We start from the raw sequence: 22510 nt of genomic DNA, 5'->3' as shown, positions 1-22510 counted from the left end.
ACTGGCCTTATAGACTTGGCTGGGGTGCATTTTTGATAGGATATGTGCAAATGAGGAGGTTTATTTGATCTGCCCAGAAACGTGGTGTATCTTACAGAGGGAGGGAGGGAGACAGGAGGTGTGGGCTGGGGGTAGCAAACAGGATGCATCAGCTGGAAGACCTGGTCCTCCAGATATAATTGTGGTTCTTCTGGCTTTACGTGTGTGGGTGACGAGGTACAGATGTGGGTGAAATTCCAAGGGAACAAACCATGGTTCCCATAGTAGTTCAGCCTCTCAGCACTTACTCTGTAGTGTTTTGACAACAGCTCACCTTCGATGATGCGGTATTGGCAGCGATCCTCAGGGGAGCATCTGGTTGCCTTGGTAGGTAAATGAGTAGCAGCTGGGAAAAAAAGGAGTTCGCATGGGGACAGCAACACTGAAGGGCTTTCTGAGCTATTGATTTTCACATGTGCTCAAGGGAGCACAATAGGGAAGAGATTTGGGGTCAGCTCAGGTTACCCAGAATTTTCAGTAATTTGCCATCCAGCCCAATTGCTAGATTGATTGAACCTGGTTAACACTGCTTAATAACCTGAGCAAACAATCTTTGAAGCCAATTATTACGTCTTTGAAGAAAACAGCTCCAAAGCCTTGGAAAAGTGATTTGTGTTTAATATGGCTACACAAAGGATTTTGGATGAATTGGACAGCAATTGCCAGTGCGGTGCTGTGATGCTCTCAGGTGTTTTTCCTCCTTGACGCCTATGGGTCAAAGGTCCTCTCAAAACACTCAACATGGAGGTGAGGTGGGGACAAGTTGGTCCTTTGCGCACCAGCCTCCAAGAAACATCTGCGCCCAAGGCCATTTCAAAACCTGTCTCTTCCTCTCTTTGCATAACTCTCCCTGCTGCTTGCTCAGCTCTGATCATTAGGATTTGATCGCTTCAGGAAAGATGAATGCATTGACGTGCTTGCTTTTTTTTTTTTTTCTTTTGGCATCCTGTTGTTCATGAATCATTGTTCCTGTCACACAATAACTATAATTATTAATTTTCTGGACCTTCAGCTGATTGTCTTGGTAGAAGAGAAAAAAAAAAAAAAAAAAAAAAAAAAAAAAAAAACAGCAGAAAAAGGATGGTAGTGGGGTGTCAAAATCAGACTTATCTAGGAAATAGAAATAACCTCATGCTATCAGAATTGGTTCCTTTGGGTCAGAGCCCATATGCAAACTCACAAGCACACTTTGCTTCTTCTATTCTGTGGTGCCCAGGGTAGTGTGTCTGGTTTTCAATTGGCCAAAGTAGATGAAGGATGGCAGGAGGTTATTTTTAATCTGCTAATGTGTTATGGGAGACTGTTGCTGCAATGGAGCATAGAAGGTGCAGGAAGGCAGAGGAAAAATGTAAAATAAGTTTGTTTGAACTAAAAGAACACATTGTGACAATTTCAAAACTCTTGGTACCAGACTGTTGCCACAGTGAAAAAGAATCATGTAAAATTTTTTTCCCCTTTATTTAATTCCCTAAGAGGTCATGTTCCTACACAGATCACTGGAGTCTGGGCTTGACTGAGCCTGTGGTAAGGGGATAAGGAGATCCTCATTACTGGGCCTTTCCAGAGAGCTCTTGGCTAGTTACATAGCCCAGCACAACAAGGAGTGTTACCAGGAGCTCTGGATTTTGCACCATTCCTCAGGTTGGCTGGTCCTGGGAGATGGTGTGACCTGACCAGAGGGGCAATCAGAGGACATCCCCTTTCCTGGACAGTCATCAAGTCCCTGCTATTTCACTCCTTCCCCTTCAAAGTATCAGTTTCTTCCTGCTTCTCATGCCTACTATGTCTTTTTCTCCTTTTTTTTAATAACTTTACATAAGAGCATCCTTAGCAATTCCAGACAGGTCCAGCTGTGGTTAATTTGTCATGGAGAAAATAATATCAAACAGCGCAGAGCTGGGGAAACAAACAACCCAGTGCAAAGCCTGCCCCTAATTGATTGATGAAAGGAAAATTAGGGCTGCCTCGAGAAACAATTTCCATAGCAATGGGAATTGGAGGAAGCTGTGCTGCAAAGCATACATGACCCACCACGTCTGTTTGGCCTCTGAATTGCGGGGCACACCAGTGTGGGACACTGTGCAGGCTGGGGCTGGGGTCGAGCCCAGTGCTGCATTGTGGGATGGAGGTAAGCTTCCTCCCCACCCCCAAAAAGCAGGAGGTGATGCTGTGTTTTGTGGTCTTTTCTCTTCCCTTCGCATGGCTTTTCTTTTAGGTACGAAACAAGATCACGCGTCAGCCTAAGCAATGATCGCTATCACTTCAAACAAGTTGAGCTTCTTTTATTTTTTCCAGAACAAAATCATCCAGGAGACTTCCAAGGAAGAGTTCCTCCCCTTCAGAAAAACCTCTGCAGGTACTGTGGGTAATAGGGGCATGCTGGCAATTATTAAGACCACGTTCTCCCTTTTTGATGTATAAGGCTCTTAGTTTCAAAAGTGACTAATGATACAGGGTGCATTTAAAATTTTATTTGCTTGATTGGAGATGCCTTAAGGAAGACTTGCTTCTGGCAAAGGAAGCTCACTGCAGCAGTCTCAGGGTGGGAGACCACAGTCTCCCAAGTTGCTAGCTGCTTTTGACAGCCTCATGCATGCATGTGAGTGTATGGCAGATTTGTGTGTGCCTTTCGTTTGCTTGTTAGGCAGGCCATAGAAAAAAAAAAAAACAAAATCAAGTTTCTGGCAGATAAATCATGAACAAATGTTACTCTTAATTTAGTGCAGTGCAAAATTAGCAGTTTACAGATTTTAATAACCCTTAGAGAAAAAAAAAAAAAAAAAAAAAAAGCTCAATGAGAAAAAAAAACAACAACACATGACCATCAACATCAACAACAAAAAAAGCTCATTCTGGACTTGAAGCTTGAAAAGGCAGAAAGGCATCCATTTTCATAGCTATCAGTTGGGTGCACCTTCCCCATGCTGCACAGTCACCATGGCTTAATTATCTCTCTGTGATGGCTCAGTGCTGACGGGGAATTCGGCACCCAGACAGGAGACCCTTCTCTCATAGCACATGGCTCTGTGGCTGCCTTCATTTCTGTGTTTTAAACTGATAGCACTTTTCAAAGCTAGAACATGCATTACGGCTTTTGGCGGTGTTTTGATCACCAGCAATGAACAAGACTGCCTCAGAAGAAAGACAAGGCAAGACTGACGTGATTTTCTCCATACCACTTTTTTTCTGACTTACTTTTTTAACAGCCGTTCCTGAAATAAGTGGAAAGAGCGATCCCTAAGCAGCCTGTCTCATAACTAGTGGCCTCTTCATTATTTTCACTGGTTTATTTTACCAGTGGCCTGGAGAACATATAGGAGTTGCCTTAAGGGTAAAAGAAATACAGTCATGCTGTGTAAAACACCGTTTGACCTGGAGATGAATTTGTCTCAAAGCAGCATGACATATTTTTATTTACCTGAACTTTTGGAAATAAATTTTACAGCGCCACTTTTTGGGGAAGGCAAAAGTTGAGAGGCCCCAAGGAGCATACATATTTCAGGAATTTGGAAAAAGTTAAAGAGCTAACATATTAGAGATATCGTAAGGGATAAAAATAACCTGGAGGGAAAAGCGAGGTATGGAGAATGGTGCTGAGCATGAAGCTGGCCATTCCACTGCGTTGCCAAGCAGTGGGATTTATTTTTTTTTTTTTCTGTTTTCTTTTCTTTTCTCTCTCTCTCTTTTTTTTTTTTTTTTTTTTTTTTTTTTTTTTTTTTTTTTTTTTTTTTTTTTTTCCCTAAATAGGCTTTCAGGGGGAGTTGGGCTCTTTCTATTGAAAAGCTATTGAAGTGTTGCTATGTTTGGAGCATTTTCTGATATTCAGCTTTCTACTGTAGAAATTAAAATTTGCCAGGGAGGGAAAACATCCTCTGTTGTTCTTGCTGCTGTTGACAGGTTTTAGTTGGAAATCTCTCCTTCCCTACCTTCACTGGGGAATGAAAAGCTTGCACTTGACACAGAACTAGAGCAAAAGACAAACAAGGAGAATGACAAAATTAGACAAGTCAAAGTATCCTGATTTGTTTATTATCTTCTTGTTGGTGCTTCCTTTTCTTAGCTTCCTGTCACTCTTTTTTTTTTTTTTTTTTTTTTTTTTTTTTTTTCTGCTTGTCAGGTCTCTTCTTTCAGGCTATCAGCTTTTTGTCCGGGGATTGCTATTGAGTTTTCACACAGGTTAGCATGTTGTGGGCTTGACTGGCAGAGGGTTAAGGGTTACAGCACGTGCCAGTCACTGCAGCCAGCCAGCCAGGAGGCAAGGTCATCCTGGTAACCCCTGTGGTAGGCAGCAGGGGAGCACAAGCAAGAAGGATGAAGTATTTGATGGAAAAGACTGAGTGAAGCCCTTGACGGGAATGTCTGGAATACAAACAGCTTCACACTCAGTGCTCCTACTGCCTCAGTGCTGTCAGGGCATTCGTGTAGGCCCTGGCAAGCCTTGTTGCCAAAGGTAGTTTTGCCGTGTGCCAGCTTACACTTTTATGTGCCACCAACCCCAAGGCAAGACTATGTATCTGCGAGATAAACTTGGGCTGTCCTCCTCAGATTAACCTGAGGACATGCTTTAAGGCCTTGCTCGGTTGGGATTGGCAAGGCCCTGGTGCCCGTGCACACGTGCGTACTGTGAAGGCAGCATGCTCGGATGGATGGGGCGTTGTTTCTGGGGAAAAGTCAGGACAGATCTGGTAATGGTAAAGGTAAGGACAGATCTGACATGACAGTGTCAGAGAGACAGGGACTGATGCCACCAGGGTGACATTTTAAATATACTCTTAGATGGTTTATTTGCAAAGAATGAGCATAATGGTGCTCCCAGAGATGAAGAACTCCACCTGCTCTAGAGATGTAGCTATAGCAACCTCCACAAGATTACATTGCTAATCCGCAGGTGTTGAAGAGGCATAGATAGATGCTGTTGAGTAATTTGGCTCCAAATAGATACTTTGATCTGCATAACAGCTTGCATTCATGTCCCAAATATGGATCATTTCCAATTCTACTGTTCTTCCTTATAAAAGCAACGCTCCCGATCTTTATGTTTTAAAACTTGCCTATGCTATCTAATAAGCCAGACAGCTCCATTACTTTTGGGTGGCGAAGGAGTGAGGGGGAGAAGGAAACCATTTAATTGCCCAAAATCCCCCAAATATTTCTTGCTTGTTTTATCTGAGTGAATTCCTGATGGGAACAAAACCAAACAAAAGAGAATAGGTGTTCTAATTTCCTGTACACATGGTGTACTGATGAATCACTTGCATATTCACAGTAAAGATGGTCTATTCCACTGCAGACTCTGCTGACAGTCTCTGAACATATACCAAACCAGATCGTGCTTCATTAGCAGCCACAACACTGTTAAAGGCATCAAGCTAACGTCTGTCCCGCTTTACTCTCCACGAGAAGTCATTGAACTTGGTGGGGATGCCTGGGATGGAAGACAAGGCAGAATATGGCTCATCATCAAACAGCTCCAAAGGAACCCAGACCTTTGATAAGGAAAATCTGCAGAACACTGATTCAATGAAAGGAAGGAATTCAATAGCTCCAAGAGAAAAATGACCCTTCTTTGTGTTCCTGCTAATCTGCTGGAGCACTCCTTTAGGAGGGGAGTTTAGTCACGCACTCATCGTTTCATAAAAGCTGGTTAAGGATATTTGATGAAGCCTCTAAAGTCTGTATTGCTTGCCCCTTTCCTTCTCTCTTCTTTATCCTTTATTTCTTTGCCAACTGAACATCCCACAGCCTCGTTGTTTCCCTCACTTCTTGAAGCATCCTATCCTGCTTTTTTTTTCCTGCTCCTGCTTCATTTATTTCTTTGCAGGCTGCTTCATTATCACTTTATTTATTTACCTGAATTATTCTGCTGTATTAAAGACCAACATGTCAAAAATCAGAAGCTTGCCTTTTACATGAACAGCATGCAAGTGACAGTGCAGTTGTACACAGAACGATCACCTGCTGCTTTTCCCATGGGACCCTGCCTTGCCCCTTTGCTCAGGATGCAGCCCTTCCAGCAGCTTTACCTTACTGCCAAAATCAGAAGTTCCTCCTCCTGCCCCTCAGCTTTGAACATATTGCTCCTGGTTGCTCCCTATCTTAGTGACCAGTCTGAAAGAACAAGTCCCTTATCAATAAGGTTGCATTAATTATACCCTTAACTTCTACTTCTTTATTACTTAGATCTTCTCTCAATTTATCCATTACTTTTCCTGAGTTTGGTATCAAGTAAACTGGACTCTATTTACTTGCATGGTGTCATTTGCCTTGGATTTTTTACACAATGTTGACATTGACCTTTGAGGATTTCCCCACTATTTTATGATTTATTAAAAATTTACATATACAGCCTATAAGTATGCCACATTAACTCTTCCATAGCCCTTGGGGGATACATTTGTGGACCTTATGATTTCAAAAATGCTTAAACCTGGTACAAGTTGTTCAATATCTTCCTTAATTTTTAATGTGTCCAAAAATATATTGTTCCAAACAGAGAACAGAAATAATTGTTGAACCATTTTGCCTCTTTCTTCATTGTTATTAATGACTTGGCTATCTCCAGCTAGTAATGAGAGTGTGACACTGATGTTTTTTCTGCTATTACTAATAAGTTTTCAAGAAACCCTTCTTCTAAAACATAGCCTGACCAGCCATGGATTTTCTTTTGATGTCTTTAGTATCTTTTTATCAATTTTCTACACTTCATAAGCTCTTATTTATATGGATTTTTATTACCTCCTTCTTTTCCCCATATGTTGCATATTGCTTTTTAATTTGTTATTCCTGCCTTCATTCTTCCACTGAAAAAGAATGTGCTTTTCACCAATATAACTCAGCTACTTCACTGTGAAGTAATGGCTTTTTGGCCATTTTATATGTGCTTCTTCATCATATATTTTCCCTCATTTACATTTCTCTGTTTGCTTCTGCCATTACATTCCTTTTCACTTTGTAACTTTTCTCAGTTTGGGAGACCACTGTTTTTAAGCACCAAGTGTGTGTGGTACTTTGCAATGGCAAGCATCCCCAGGCAGCCTGATACAGTTTTCTGTATCAGCAATTTTCCATGCCAAACAGCCCACAACCTATGGAGGACACCAGTCTGCACCTGGATGGGGGCAGCAAAGTATCTGAAGGACACCAGTTTGGCTTCCATAGGACAATTACATCAGATTTCTCCCCATCAGTGGTTATTTTCAGGTCCTCCTGCTTGCTACCCAATCTCCTCATATTGGCCTATTGGTCATACTGGTCACACTGGTTCTTTGTGCTGGTGCTCCATGAGGTGGGAGAGGGTTTCTGGCAAAGCGAGCTCCCGGACCACCTACCCTGTAGGACCTGAGGCCTCACAGAGGGGAAGAAGCTGGCTCAGAGGGCAGGGCGGGCAGAGCCAAAATAAACAATCGTTCTTCATCCTTTGCCTCAACTGCAAACCCTACCCTTCCTACCAAATTGCTTTTGAGCTGTATTGTTCCCTGACGTGCAAGAGTGTTTTTAGTGAGCCCAAATAGCCTCTCAGTTATCTAGTTGAGTGGGAAATATCACGTATTGCTGAAGGGAAATCTTAACTTTCTCTCTGTATGTGAACACTAGCCCATAGCAGAAATAGCTCCAGATAGAAAAATACTATTTTGGGAATCAAAATCAGCACTTTTTCATGTTTAGGTACATTGCTTTTCACCTTGCTTAGCACTTCAAGTGCAAGGTCATGTGGCAAATCATTACACCAGCAATGTGCATCCCTGTTTGAAGAACTCCATCACGAATTGATTTAAAAAAGATCTGGGTAGCGCCTATTTCTTTTTCTTGACAACAGCTCCATTATTCACAATCTATTTATGCAAAATCTTTTGCTGAGAGATATTTTCATTTTAATTGCAGGCAGCAGCCATTTTGAGGAAAAAGTCGATATTCTTAAAGTGGGAATAATCTTTTAAAATGATAATGCAAAACTGTAGCACCCCCACTCCCATGGATTTGTATCAGGGAAATATTATATAGAAGAGACCACCTGAGACCACCTAGGCAAAGCTTCCTTGAAGCTGGATCAGCATCGATACTAGGTCAGGCCAGCCTGTATGCTCACACACACAAACCACTCATACTAAAATTTCTGTCTATCTTTCCCTGTGTGTACGCACATACACCAAATTACAACTTTTATTAGCCTTCACTATTTTTAGTAGATTTTAAAACCTTACGCAGGTGCTGTATCTTAGAAATACAGCTTTTAACACCAGCTGGTTTCACTCTCCTAAGTGTTTTATCTGGAAGATTAGATTACACACCCTGGGGAAGAAAGTGACTTAAATACATTGTACAGCAGGTAAAGTGCTTTGGGCTCTGCATTGTGTCATTAAGACCCATACGAGAAAGCAGCAAGACTTATCTTAATCTTGCTGATCGCCTCAATTAACACGGTCCCCACAGTGTCCTCTTTGATATCTAATCCCCATGGTTTCTTGTTCTATGTATTTTGAGTTTATAATATTCTTTATCAGATCATTGCTAGGGGTACGAAAATACGTATTAAGTAAGTGAGGATGTGGCAGTTATTGAGAGGAGTCATGTGCCTAATTAACATGGAAATTAGGCAATGGACTATTAAGTCTTTCATGCAAGGGAAAGAAATGTACTAGATACGGGTGCTAAAAATAAAAATTAAAAAAAAAAAATAGAAATGGAAAGGAAAAAGTGCCCAGGAAAGGAGTCTAATTATAAGCAGAATTCAAAAGCAATGCCGTTCAAAACAACCTGTCTACTCCTGGCAAACACTTTCATCATTCGGAAATAACTTTCCATACACAGCAACATAAGCAAGCAGTGAAAAAGAGGGGGGACGTCCTCCCACAGCTCACACATGCAAGAAGTAGTGACATTATCTCTGCACTCATAGGACTTTTCCTTATTCATGAGGGTAGCCTCAACTCCCAGAGCAGCCCAAGTGTACTCCTCAGTTGCACGAGGACAAATAAGAACAAAGATTGAAATCCAGGGATCCTGATGAAATGATGATCTTTATCTTTCCAGCCAATTCCACAAATACTGCCTAGCATAAAGACTGATGTGGTTAAAAAATAGAATATAATTCCCAGGGAGAGAATATCAGAGAGTTTGGGAGGCTGACAGCCTTCAGCTGGCTATGAGCAGTACTAGCAGAAGCAATCCCCCATCCAAAATTGCTTTCTGCTCTCTGATATGCCATCTGATGCTCCGGATGGCCTTTGACAAGTGTCCCAGAGCCAGGCTGCTGCGGCAAGGAAGAGCAAGCATCACAGGCGAGAGCAGCAGCCAGCAGCACTCTTACTCCCCAGCACACACCCTGACACGAAACGTCATCTTGGGGATCGCATCCCTGCCAGTACAGATTTTCTCTTCTCTTAAGGCTCATGATGAGAGCTGACAACTTGCTGACTGCTTCATTTTAGGGTTTTCCTCCTTCCTTTCCTTACTGTTTCCACCACCCCAACCCACCTCCAACACGCAAGGTATGGGGGCTCGTTTTGGAGAAGAACGGCGGAGGGTGAAATGCTCTTTTCAAATGCTGCATGGTTTATCATATGAGTCCTTAAATGTTTTGTCTGGATCAGTTTTTTAACTCAGTTGAGTGCTTGCAACTTACTGGGTAACTGCCATGAAGCAGAGCAGGAGAGGCTGTGATAGTGAATGACTGCTGCAAAGAGTTTTTCCTCTCCTCTATCCTCTGCCAAAATCCTAAGTGACGTACACATGTTTCTGAGCAGGGAAACCCACTCTGTCTTTTATATTGCCTTTCCTGACTGACTTCCTGACTATATATTACAGTAACATGCCAGAACAACACAAATATATATATATATATTCCTGGAAGAAGAGCATCCTTTATTAGTGAAGATGCAAACGTATATATGAATATCCCATCCTTACTACTCACGATGAAAACAGCTCCTCATTTACATTGTTGTGGTTTAAATGTAGATGGTCTAAGATAAGTCATTGTCAGATGTCCGTAAATATTGATGAGCGCTCTGGGACCCTGTGTGTAACCATCTGTTTCCTCGCTGTCACCACCTGAGAGCTATGTATTAGCAGAGATGTCGATGGAGTTTCTAGGAGGTAAACACATGCCTTTGCTTAGCAAATGACAGCAAAAGAAAAGAAAGTTAGGGAGGAAAATTTCCAGCTGAATAATGAATCAAGCTGGGCTGGAGGCTGGTGAGCCTTCATTAGGAGTCTGACATATCGGCAGCTTTCCATCCTCACGTTCCCTGTGCCCTGTAGCAGCCCCATCTCTGCACAGTGCCTGCCTGTTGGTGCCCAAAACACCACCCATGGAGTCTCTTCTTGGACCGGGGTCAGCAGGAGCCCCCTGGGTTGGGGACAGTGCTGCTGCTCCTCTTCTGCAGACCAAGGGGGAGAAAGTGCCAGCAAACAGGATGAGGGAAGGTGAATCTGGGCCACCCCACTACCTCCAGAGGCCATCAGCAGGTCTAGCGAACTATATTCATCTTGTCAAGACCTTGTCACTTCTTTTTTTCCTTATTTTTTCCCCCCTAATGGGAGTTTCGACACTCCTATTTTAGATGCCTCAGTGAAGTGCCTCAAGTCACAAGGAAGGGAGCTAGAACATCAATCTGCATCTGTTGTCTCCTGCAGAGTTGTCATCAGTCATCTTGTCTGAACCAACAGGTAAGGGACAGCATGATCCAAAGGGCAGCCCCAGAACTGGGGGTCAGGTGAGGTTGTCCCAGACTGTGTTATGACAAGGTCACCTCCCTGAGCCTCAGTTCTAACTCTAAAATGAGAAAAACACTTATTGCTCCAATTTATTTTCTGTTTTAGAGGAAAAATACTCTGTAAGTGCTATGGTTTATTATTCTAATGTGACTGTAAAATCATGATGTCTTTATTGCAAAATGATCTTTAAAACATGAAGCATTAGGATGGTGACTGAAATCATTAGTATCAAATTGTTCTGCTTTTGCCCTGTCACATTGATACTTCAAAGCAAAATTGTCTCGTGGGCGTTTATAAGATTTCGTAAGGATAGCTTGTCTTTTCAAACCTTCTTCAGGGGAGGAGGGAAGAAGCCCCCAGACGTTTTCTTAATGAATGAGGACCAGGGGGCTCTGCCTGTTTAATTCTTCTGATTTCTTTTAATATTTAAATTCCAAACCTGCTAACAATCAACGTGATGAAAATGAGCCTCTGCTTGTTTTGGAAATGGTGCGGGCAGACATCCCCGCTCCCCAGCCCCACCTGAGCTGTGAGCTGTGAGCACTGTTGTGCTCACTGAGATGCTGTCTGGTGGAGACCAGGGTGCCCCATCCCTCCCTCTGCCCACAGAAGGAGAGTGGAGGTCTCCCTGTAGTCCCAAAGCTCCCTGGGACCACTGAGAAGAAATACAGGTAAATTTAATGAAGAGGAACATTCAGGTAGAAGACAGACAGAAGACTATACCAAGCCTTCTTCTGGTGCTGGAGAACCCAGCCAGAAGACACAGCCCCATAAGAAACCTCACTTCATCACCTCAGGAAGGAGTTGGTAGTGACTGGACTGGGGCAGATGCTCCAGTCTGGGGCAGATGCTCCAGATTGGGGCAGATGCTCCAGGTTTGTGCAGATGGCCTGCCACAGGGTCATGCGCTTGTACAACTCTGCTCACGGCTGTTTCAGGTAGTTCTTGGGAAAATGCTACACCCAGGCCCTTACATCAAATGTATAACAAAACCCGGCAAGCTGCCAGGTGTAGGAGAGCAGAGACAAACATTCCCACCTTTACCTGTCCCTCAGGTTTCCATGAGTTCATTGCTGGCCCTGCAATCAGATTTCAGAAGTCTGCACTGATGATTTCAGGTTTTTGAGAACTTTTTGTGTGGTTTTGGGAAAGTTTCTTTTTATTATACTGTGTTACATGGGGCTGAGAGACACAGGAACACTTGTGAGTTTATGTATACAACGTCACAAGTAAAGGCCAACAAAGGAAAAACCAATAGCGTGGCTCTGATGCTACTATTGAGTATGACTACTATCTAGTTTTATGGCAAACCAGTTCATTAGCATTTAAATCGATTCTTAAATATTTTCGCTGAAATTCAGAGCAATATAAGCCTTAAATCCAGGACTGGTAATGTTGTGATTTTTATGTCTAATTTTAGATTTAATTTTTGCTCTAATAGATTGAGATTATATGGCCACGCAATTTCCGAGAGCTGCTTTAAAATGCACAGATTTGTGTTTTGCCTTTAATGAGTAAAGAAAAAAAATAAAAATGAAGTAGGCATTACCACATACCCATATGCAAAATTGACAGCAAATCTTCAAATTCCTGGACATAAACTCCTCACACATTCCAGTTTACAAATTAAAAGCCTAGAGAGAAGATGTATCTTTTAAGCTGTGTACAGGACTTAAAATATCTATCAAAAGGACTTTGACAATCCTGTAAATTGAACGCCATAGACTTCAGTCTGTGCATACCTATATTGTTCCAAACTTGGCATAAAATACAAGCGAAATGAGTCAGGTGGCCTCCATCCAGCCTCTGTCCACATATGATGGGGTTCAGTGGTCACCATGATCTCTTTCTGACAGCACCTGCTCCACCAGTGCCTGTGGCTGGAGGGGAGCAGTGGTGGAGGCTTGCAGGGAACAAATCACACTCTCAGTATGTTGACATTTATAGACTGTAGACATAAAAAATGCCCCTTGCCTATCTCTGCCGTATACTTCAGACCATTATTTTCTCTGCTAAATTTGACCAGCTACCCCTTAAAACATTAAAAATAAATAAATAAATAAAAATAAAAATGTTCATACTGCTTTCACACTGCTACAAAAAGGCAAAACTCACCACAAGCCAAATTTCTTTGGCTTTTCAGTCTTTTCAGTGACCTTTGTGAGTGGGAGCATATTTTCACTCCATTTATTTGATTCTGTTAGTTAATCTCACCCCATGGATTGTAAAATCCTTGTGAGTTTTGTGGTTTCAAGAGGTGTTTTTTTTGTTGTTGTTGTTGTTTTGTTTTGTTTGTTTGTTTGTTTGTTTGTTTTCAGCTGTGGTTTCTACAGCTGAGTAATCTGGTGCCACTTACTTCAGTCACAACTGGAACTGGAAATCCTTCAGAGACTGACAAGTTAACAAATGGACACTAGCAATATTCTGTTGTTCATCTGCCTGATGTTGTATTTTAATTAGATTGAGCAAGATAAAAAGGCTGCTTCTTCAGGTATAAGCTACTACAAGACCCTAGGGAAAGAAAAAAAAAGGAAAAAAAAGAAAAAAACTGTTTAAGGGAAGGGAGTGTTTATGCTATTAGTCACAGAAGGCTGACTTCTCTCCGTCCTGCCCTGTTGACAAATCTTGCTAACATTGTAAAAGAATCACCCCTTCACTCTGATGTGAGAACTGTTTTAGATGATGAATTACCACAACGCTGACAATTGCACATCTTCTGCATTGCATTACAAATGAAAAAAAGTTGTTTGAGAACATCCTTGTTGAGTATCAGCCCAAGAAGGCATTGAACTTTGGTGTGGGAAAGGCTTGTTCAAGGTCTGTGCATTTCTTATCCATTTAACAAGCAGTGCCATAGGGAATCTAGAGGTAGAGAGAAATTACTGTCACTGGATTTTATTTTATTAAACTAAATTTTTGATATGAAGAGTGTGACCGCAATTTCTCTTTAGCAATAAAAGCTTGATTATGAACTGAATGTCACCAGTTCAGCGAAGTGCGTTCAACTAAGTGCTAAATTCACTTCTTTGCAGGAATATATTTCTGCTCATTAAAACATTAGGCCACTTACACGGGGTTTTGTACTGTATCAAAGGGAACAGCGAGTAACCTAGGGATTCACATTTCCTCTTCCACACTTCTTTTACAAGACTCGCTGTACTTTTAAAAATCACAGTTCAAAAACTCAGAAAGTTGTGTGAAGAGACAAGGTTAAATCAAAAGCTTACAAGTAAATCCTCTTGATGCAATTTGATTTCAAGGTTACATCCAGATGTCCCAGATCATTCAAATCAATCCATGAGTCTGAACCTTTGAAAAAGAGCTGATCCCAATTGCACCGTGAACTCTGCATCCTTGACCTTCCTATATTGTTTGTTATTAAATGTCTTCATGACCCTAGCCCAAACCTCAGTACAGTCAACACAGGATCCTAACCATCAACTTCAGTGGACTTTGGACTGAATCCTGTCACGTTACAACAACAATCCCCTCTCCCTTCAGCCCTCTCCTTCCTCACAAGCTATCAAATGAATGATGGGTTGTTCTGGCTCCAGACGACACAAATTGACTTCTATTTCGTGCTCACATTCCTACCTTTCCTCCCAAAATGTCTTCCCATAATACCATTCTTATTCTCACTATCTGTCCTTTCAGTGACTACAAGACTGGTGAAACTCGCTTGTGCTTCGTGTTTTGTGAATTTATTTATTTATTTATTTATTTATTATGGGCACCATGTGAATAAAGTAAAAACAAAACCTTTAAATGCAGAACTGTGCATAACTCTAACACCACACTTCTAGGTGATGCTGACTGGTGCATGGGCCAAGAGGATTGCTCCTGCCTTGGTTTTAACCAGGTTGGATTGGGCCCTTTGCTTTAAATGTTTTTGGCACATGGTTCTCAAATATGAGCAACTGAATTCTTTTTGTGTTAATGTTTCCCTCATCCAGAAATGTCGGACACAACCTGAAAGATGCTTCTTTTGCTCACAGCCCTAGGTAGAGGGCTAGGAAACAACTATATACGTGGAAGGAAAACTTGCCAATGTTCCTTGTACATCCCAAACTAAGACAAAGCAGATACCTTGTTGAATGTAGCAAGAGGATTAGGCCATAAAAGGACTGTGACTATCTACTTAAATGATCTGGATAATATCTCTTTATCTTAGCGACTACTTCCTTTTATATCTTACACAGATGGTGTCCCAAATGCATAAACCTTTTCTCCTGATAGCACATTAGGTATGCTCTTGAGGTACAACATCAGTAATGACTTTCTTTCAATGTAATTATATTTTAATTACACGTTTAAGGCCAAATTCTTTTCTGGTCTACCCCAACTTACACTCTTTGAAACCTTATTAATTTTAATTAAGCAGTAGTTGGTGCAAAATTTCTAGCTGTTGAATTTTGCATTAAAATTTTTAAATCCATTTAAACATGGATTTAATTTCCACAAGCACTTCAATTAGCAATGTGCTCTTTCATTTAGTCTTTCAGGGCAATAACATGAAATTTCTGGAACATAAAGTCCTTTCCAACAGATGGTACTAGTTCAGAACCCACCTCTAAATGCTTCCCAGTTTCCATTGGTAAAGGAGAGTTGTTTGCTGCAGACCCTGACAGAACTTCCCTCTTGTTAACATCAGTAGCAGTAGTGCTCCATCAAGGATGGCCAAATTTGCTTGTAAGCATTTTTACCTAACTATTTCTGTATGCTCCGTTCCTGAGACAGGATGGCCAAGAGCATGGTGTGCATGGGAAGCCTTCGGAGGTGGCATCAGGAAGCACTTGTTCTGAAGTCTCCATGTGAGCACAGATTTGACGTAGGGAAGAAGTATGGTAATGGGTATAAAAGACAGCAAGAAAAAATGGAGGTAAAAGTTTTTTAAACAGTTTCTGTCTAAACATTGAACTGGCTGAACAAGAAGGACAAGAAGTGACCTGACAGAGATTATTTTCACAATAATACTTGGAACAAATGAACTGTTGAGAAAGTTATTTGAAGACTTGACCTGGACAGAATAAGACTGTAAAGGGACACCGTAATTGTGCTCAAAACATAAAGAAAAGTAAGGGGTAATAGAGCCTTATGCTTCGGATGTAAGATCTCTGACATGATGCGTATCTTAGGAGACATTACAGACCCCTAATTGCAAACAGTGCTGCTTGTGGGTCTCGAGATACAAATCCATTCCTGGATAAATTAGCCAGTGCCATGAAAAAGTTGCTGTCCAGCTCTCACAGGCAGCATCAACATGTGGGGCCCAGCAGCTCCCCAGCATCTGCCTGCAGGGCATTTGCGACCCAGGAGGGAGGGAGGCTGCTGTAAGCTACTGCAGGCAAAATGCACTTCAGGAGGTGCCAGTCCTGTCTCCCAGAGTTTCTCTTAAATAGCCAACCAGCAGTTGCGGCAAAGACCTGCCAACACTTATCCAACACACGCTGTACACGCAAAAGACAGTCTTGCCAGAGCAGAGCCACAGAGCATATCCTTAGGCCAAGCTTGAGTGCCCGTAGTGAACGCTGTCAGACCGGGAAAGCGGCAAGCTGTTTTCCAAAAAAAAAAAAAGCCTGGGCAGGTCTGTTTGTTTGCTTTAACAACAAGATGGTGCACAGGCACAGCATCTCACTACCCCAGCTCGGCAGAGACAGCTTTCTAGCTTCACGGAGCCACGGGTGCAAAGGGAGCAAAGATGCAGTTTCGGTCTGGGGCAGACCAGTGAGGATGACTGGAGCCTGAATAATGGAATGAAAAGTCTGTCTGACAGACACCCCTGGGAGAGCAGTTAAAGGGAGCTGGGTCTGAGTAAGACAGAAGACAGATTACGGCTGTGTTAGACCCGACGTATTGTGTGAAACACTATGCACAAATGCTTAGCAGACAATAGCTTTAGCAGCTTGACGGCAAGTTTAGGGCTGCATTTGTGACTGCTAGTTGTGCACAAAGTCTCTTGACTCAAAGGTGAAAAACAGATTATGTGCATGTCTGTCTGATCCTTCTAAAACCTCTCCCATTTCAACCCAAATGCAAAGAGGACACAATGCTCCTGAGCCCTGCAGGGACAGGGTGGCCTCTCACCAGAAGCTGCACCAGCCTCACAGGAATCCTCAGTACCAAAATAGCTGGGATGGTCATTTATTGGGATGCCACCCCCAAGCCCCAGATGAGAAGGCCACAAATAGATTCATCTGGGAAGGGCTTGAACAGACAGGAGCCACTTCTATGTGAAACCTCACAACTGAGATTATATAGCACTTACTTATAACACTGGGTCACCACAGCCTTGAAAAATCTCTACTCTTCCTCAGGAGGAGGTAGTCAGCTGCAGCCCAAACTAGGAAAGAACAGCATTTATGCTATGGATGCTGCTAGCACACCAAAAATAAAACTGGCATGAAACAACTGAGTTGCTGGTGACTCAGGGGAGAATGGGAGGTCAAAACAGCAAAGTAAGTCCCAGAGGCTGTTTTTTGTTAACACTTGTTTCATGTCAGTGCTTGCAGTTTGGGTATTGGAGATGCAAGGCCAGGTAGCCCCAGGATGCTGCGGTATGAGGTGTCTGGAGCTGCCCCTTTGGGACAGCAGAGGACCATATTATGCGTGTATCGACCAACAATGCTTAAAGCCAGCCTCTGTGGGCTCTGAGTGGCAGCTGGACAGTGCGGCTACAGGCGTCTGCAGTGACTCTGAAAAGAGCTTTTCTAGATATGGAGCTTTTTCTAGATACAGAGCATTTCTTTAAAAGCAGCCGAGTGCCTTTTGGTTATTGCTCAGCATCTGGTACATGACATAGCTGGTGCTACCGACAGTCTGGAGGAGAAAGAGGTGGTAAGGAGCTGCGCTGTGCATGGAGCTGAGCGCACCTTCTTCTGCCAAGTTTTGGCAGACAGGCAGATTTTTAAAGGTGATACTTGCCTCTAAGTGCAACGTGTAACTCATATTGCTGCAGTCTATCCATCTTGTGTGCTAGGCCTACAGGGACAAGGGATCACCATTTCATGTGTGTGGTGGTTTTACATTGCTGGGCAGCTGAACTCAGCCACAAGTGTTCTCTCACTCCCCCTCCTTAGAAAATGAGGGGAGAAGAAAGTATGCTGGAAAGAAAGAAAAAAAAAAAATAACTCACAGGTTGAGATAAGGATAATTTAATTAAAGGGAAAAGGAAGAGGGAAAAAAAAAAAAAAAAAAAAAATTAAAAAGAAAAAGAAAAGGCTGCTTGGAAGCACACACAGAGAGAGAAAAGAAATTACTCTCTACTTCCCATCAACGAGAGATGTTCATCCACATACTGGGAAGCAGGGCCTCAATGTGCATAGAAGATGTTTGGGAGGACAGACATCTTCATAACGAAAGCCCCCTCTCTCCTTCCTCTTTCCCACTTTTACTGATAAGTGTGACATCACATGGTATGGGATATCCCTTGGGTTTGATTAGGTCAGCTGCCCTGTTGATGTCCCCTCCCCATCACTTGCCCACCCCCAGCCTGCTGGCTCTTGGGGGGTTGAAGGGAGTCCTGGTGCGGTGCCAGTATTGTGCAGCAATAGACACAGCTCTGGTGTGATACCAGTGCTGCTCTAGCTACAAGTGCAGAGCACAGCACTGTGTGGGCTGCTGCAGGGAAAGGTAACGCCATCCCATCCAGACCCAGTATAATATGACTGAGAATTAGTGAGGAATTTTTTTTTATAAGGAGAGCGTGGCTTGAGTTAAAATATTCCAAGCTATTATACAGTTTTGTAGAAGCTTGAAGCTATCTATTCCTCACCTGCTTAAATGATACTTAATGATATATTCCTGCATAATTGAAAATGCACAAACAGAGAGAGAGACAGAGAGAGAGAGTTAATTGGAAGCAGTTTTCCAATATGTGCAAGTCACTTGAGCTTGGCCCCGTTTCGAGCCATTTAGGCACTTCGGAAAATTTGTTCTGGTTATTAAGCATGGGCAGCCGCAAGGCTGGTCAATACGCCGTGCTGCAGCCAGCTTCCCAGGTGGCCTCCAGCCCCCACCTCCTTCCACCACACATACAAGCATGATGAGCTACGAAGGTCTGATGCCATCCCCCAAAAGCTGATGTTGGAAGAAACAGCACGAGACCAGAGGAGCACGATCAGCAGCTCCCTCCTCCTCCTCTGTGCAGCTGTCCGAGGCCTAGACACCCCATGCCAGGCTCGCCTGCCAACTCTCAGTGGGTTTCCTCTCCCCCTGACCTCCCCCAGTTTTCCCTGAGAGTGTCATAGGTGATCAATGCTCTCTGACGGTCACGTCACGACGAGGAGGGAGGGAATCGATACACATTTTGGTTCCGGCTGCTCCGGTCCCTGGCTGCTCCCCGCAGGCCCTGCCGCTAATGACCACAAATGAGGGATGGGGCAGTGATTTGCTGAGCTCAGTACCTGTCAGAAAGGCCCTGTACCACAGAAATTTCTAAATAATGTTTGTTCTTCACCTCTTAAAGACACAGAGTGCAGCTAAGGCTCCTGTCCTGTTATCATGACTTTTTCTGGGCATCCAGTGAATGCAGCAGACACTAAAGTAAATGTTAAAAGAAAAACTCAAAATCAAAGCCCACAAAAGAAACCAGAAGGGCAAATGAACATGAAAAGTGCATTTCAGATTTTTTTATTATTATTATCATTGTACATGCGTACATTAGTTCAGTGTTATACAGAAATTGCAATGTTACTTAATCCTTCTACAACTCTACCTTAGTGTCTCCTTTTGCAAAATAAAATTGTCAGTGGAGGAAGCATGGTCTGAAAGTACAGAGAATTGTGATATAAAGATGGTCAGTATTATCGGCATTTTTCCTTTTGTATTTTAATTTGACAGAATTAGCTAAACACATTTCCTAAAAGAGTGAACCCAGATTGGATTCAGTTGAGTTACTGAGTGAAAGAATGAATTATTTTCTTAATTTCCCCCAGGAAAGAAAGGTCTCTTCATTACTCGCACATGGCAACAGACTCAAACGGTGTGAAGAAATCTCAAGTTACTCAGCAGTGAAGCTATTGTGGAGTAAGTAGGAGGCGATCATTAAAAACCCTCACCTGAGCAGTGAGGGAGAAAATTCCTTCCTGATACATGTGGGTGACGTGGTGGTGGGAACACCCTGCCCACAGGTGTGGGTCTTCTTGGCAGATATTCCTCAGGAGAAGTCTGCTCATTGTTTGCCAACATAGCTGTCGACTTACATCTTTATTTTCACAGAAACATGAAAAATTTGTCAATTCATTGATTTTCAAGCTAGAATTAAACATTATAATCAAGTTGTACATCAGACTTGCCACAGACATTCAAGTTCTTTCCTCAACCTTATATTTTCTAGCTGAATCGAAGTGTTTTCTGAAAAGAAAAATAATCAAGCTTTGATTTAGAGACATAACATGTTAGAAGACTGTCAGACAGAATCTGACTCTTGGTCTGAATCATCTTGTGTTTTTCATCCTGTGGTGCTTTGGTCACTCCTCGGCATCTGCAGACTACCTCTAATGCAAGCATGAAATGTGACTGAAGAAACAAAGCTCTTGGTCTCTACATCACAACTGACCTATGTAAAATGTCCTTGCAGCCACTGAAGGAAGTTGAAAGATGTAAAAAAAAAAAATTTAAGTTACTTACCTAGTATCTAAATGTGCCAGCTTGACCCCTCAAAGAAACAAGCAAGCAGTTCCATAATCTGTAATTAAAAAGTAATATGACAGAAAGAGATATCATTCATATACCAACCTTTTTTAAAGCTTGTTTATGCCCTGAAGTGCAAGTTTATTTCGTTTATTCTTTTAAAAAAACTTTTATTCCATCTCGTAACTCCGGATGGATTGTTGGCTAACCATGTTGGATGACTGGCCAGTTTTCTATACCACAGCACAGTATTTGACATCCCTTTCTTCAGTATTAATTATCCTTCAATAAAGTACTCATTCCAGCTTATAGACCTGCATAACATGAAAACGCTACCTAAGCAGTTTGTAGCATGGATATTTGAATGTGATGGCTGTCATGAAAACAAAAACAAAACAAAAACAAACAAATATACAGAAGAAAGAAAAAAAGCACCGAATGCCAAGCCCAGTAAAGTTGCTATTTGTCAAAATAAAATAAAAATTGTCCAGTATCATACTGACATCCCAGCCTTATCTGGATAGTCAAGGATGGGACTTGTTGTGGTTAAATCTGTATCTTCAGGAATGGGAAGAAGAAGCTGAGCCACGAGACAGTTTTACACCTGCCTCGGTGGGACTGGTGTCAGCTGTCTGTTGAGATCTCAGCATCTTCCCTACATTGTCTGAAATCTTATCTGTTTTGGTTTTGAGCCTTGTACATTTCACTGGTAGGCACTTGAGACATCCTCTTCCTCATGCCTTTAGTCCTGATGGTATTAATGGGCATGTAGATGAGGGAAGCAGTTCACCTTGGGGAAAAAATATATTTAAAAAACAAAATAAATAAAATAAAAAAGAAGGAAGGAAGGAAAGGAGAAAGAAAAGAAGTGAAATAAATTTTGAAATAAGAAGTATTTTTCCTGTGATGAGGAATAACAACTGTTCCAAAATAAAGAGGAGTTTTTTAGTGATTAGCTGCAGTCAATCTTAACAATGCTTTAGGGTTGGTAATGCATCAAACACAATATCCTCTTCTCCACGGAGGACTAAAATGTGGAGTTTCTGAGTGGAAGAACAAAAGTGTTACAAATGAGATATTTGCAATAGTTTCTCCACAGCAGCTATCCACACTATACAATATTTCCACCTAAAACTGAATTCTGCCTTTAATAAATGGAAGAAAACTACAATGTGACAAAGAAATCATATCTACAAACCAGTTGTAAATCAGAAGTTCATTAGGGGAGCATGCAACGAAGCCTGTGGAAGGTAATTTTACTACAAACTAGTTTTCACAGGAATGAAGTAAAGCTTTCAAAAGCATGATTGCTCTAAGTAAGTCAAATTATCTACTCTACCTGATACTAAGTCTTCCATTGAGATTACAAAGCACTTAAATTTCTACCCACTTTGTACAGAAATCCCTGAGGAAGTTTCAATCTGTTTACAAGTGCTGCTGTGAAAGGGGAAGAAAAGATGCCAGAAGTTTTCAACACTGCCTCCAGCACAGCTAGAGTTAAATGCTTTTTATAGTATTGCTGCTATATCATAAAGCTCTTTGTTCAGAAATTTACCACTGAGTCATGCAAAAAATCCACTCTGGACTGAAACTTGGTCTACAAGAGTTCAGCCAAGAAACAATATTTCCTGGCACTTTGTCCCTTTCCTTTTTCTAGCACTGAAATTGAAAAAGAAGCTAAGAGCTCTACGGTTTCCAAGTGTGAATGTGCTCCTATTACTCAGAAAATGACTTTAATTTTAAAATGAAATGGTGTGGGCTTACAACCTTGAATGTTGATCATGTTTTAAGTGCCAGGCGTGCAGCACAGTGCTGGCTTTTACAGCAGGCACGGACTGTGCTGAGGTCTCTCAGAGGCATGCAAGCTCCCCTGGGCCATCTCCATTTCTGTTGCAGTCCAAAATCCAGCTCTTGCTCAGGCAAAATTCCCACTGGCACCCACATCAGTATGTTGCAGCAAGGGTCATTAGAGAAAGGCATTGTTCAACAGTGCTGGGGCTGTTTTTTCCATCTTTGTCCCCTAGGAAATGAGACCCACTTTTTGCAGGTGGAGCCACTTGCTTTGTAGTGGCACAAAACCACTCAGCTTATTCCTTTCACACCCCAGCAGCAGTAGTTAGCAGCA

The sequence above is a fragment of the Aythya fuligula genome, chromosome 2 (assembly GCF_009819795.1).
Source record: "Aythya fuligula isolate bAytFul2 chromosome 2, bAytFul2.pri, whole genome shotgun sequence".
Lineage (NCBI taxonomy): Eukaryota > Metazoa > Chordata > Aves > Anseriformes > Anatidae > Aythya > Aythya fuligula.
Note: the sequence above shows the minus strand (reverse complement) of the source record.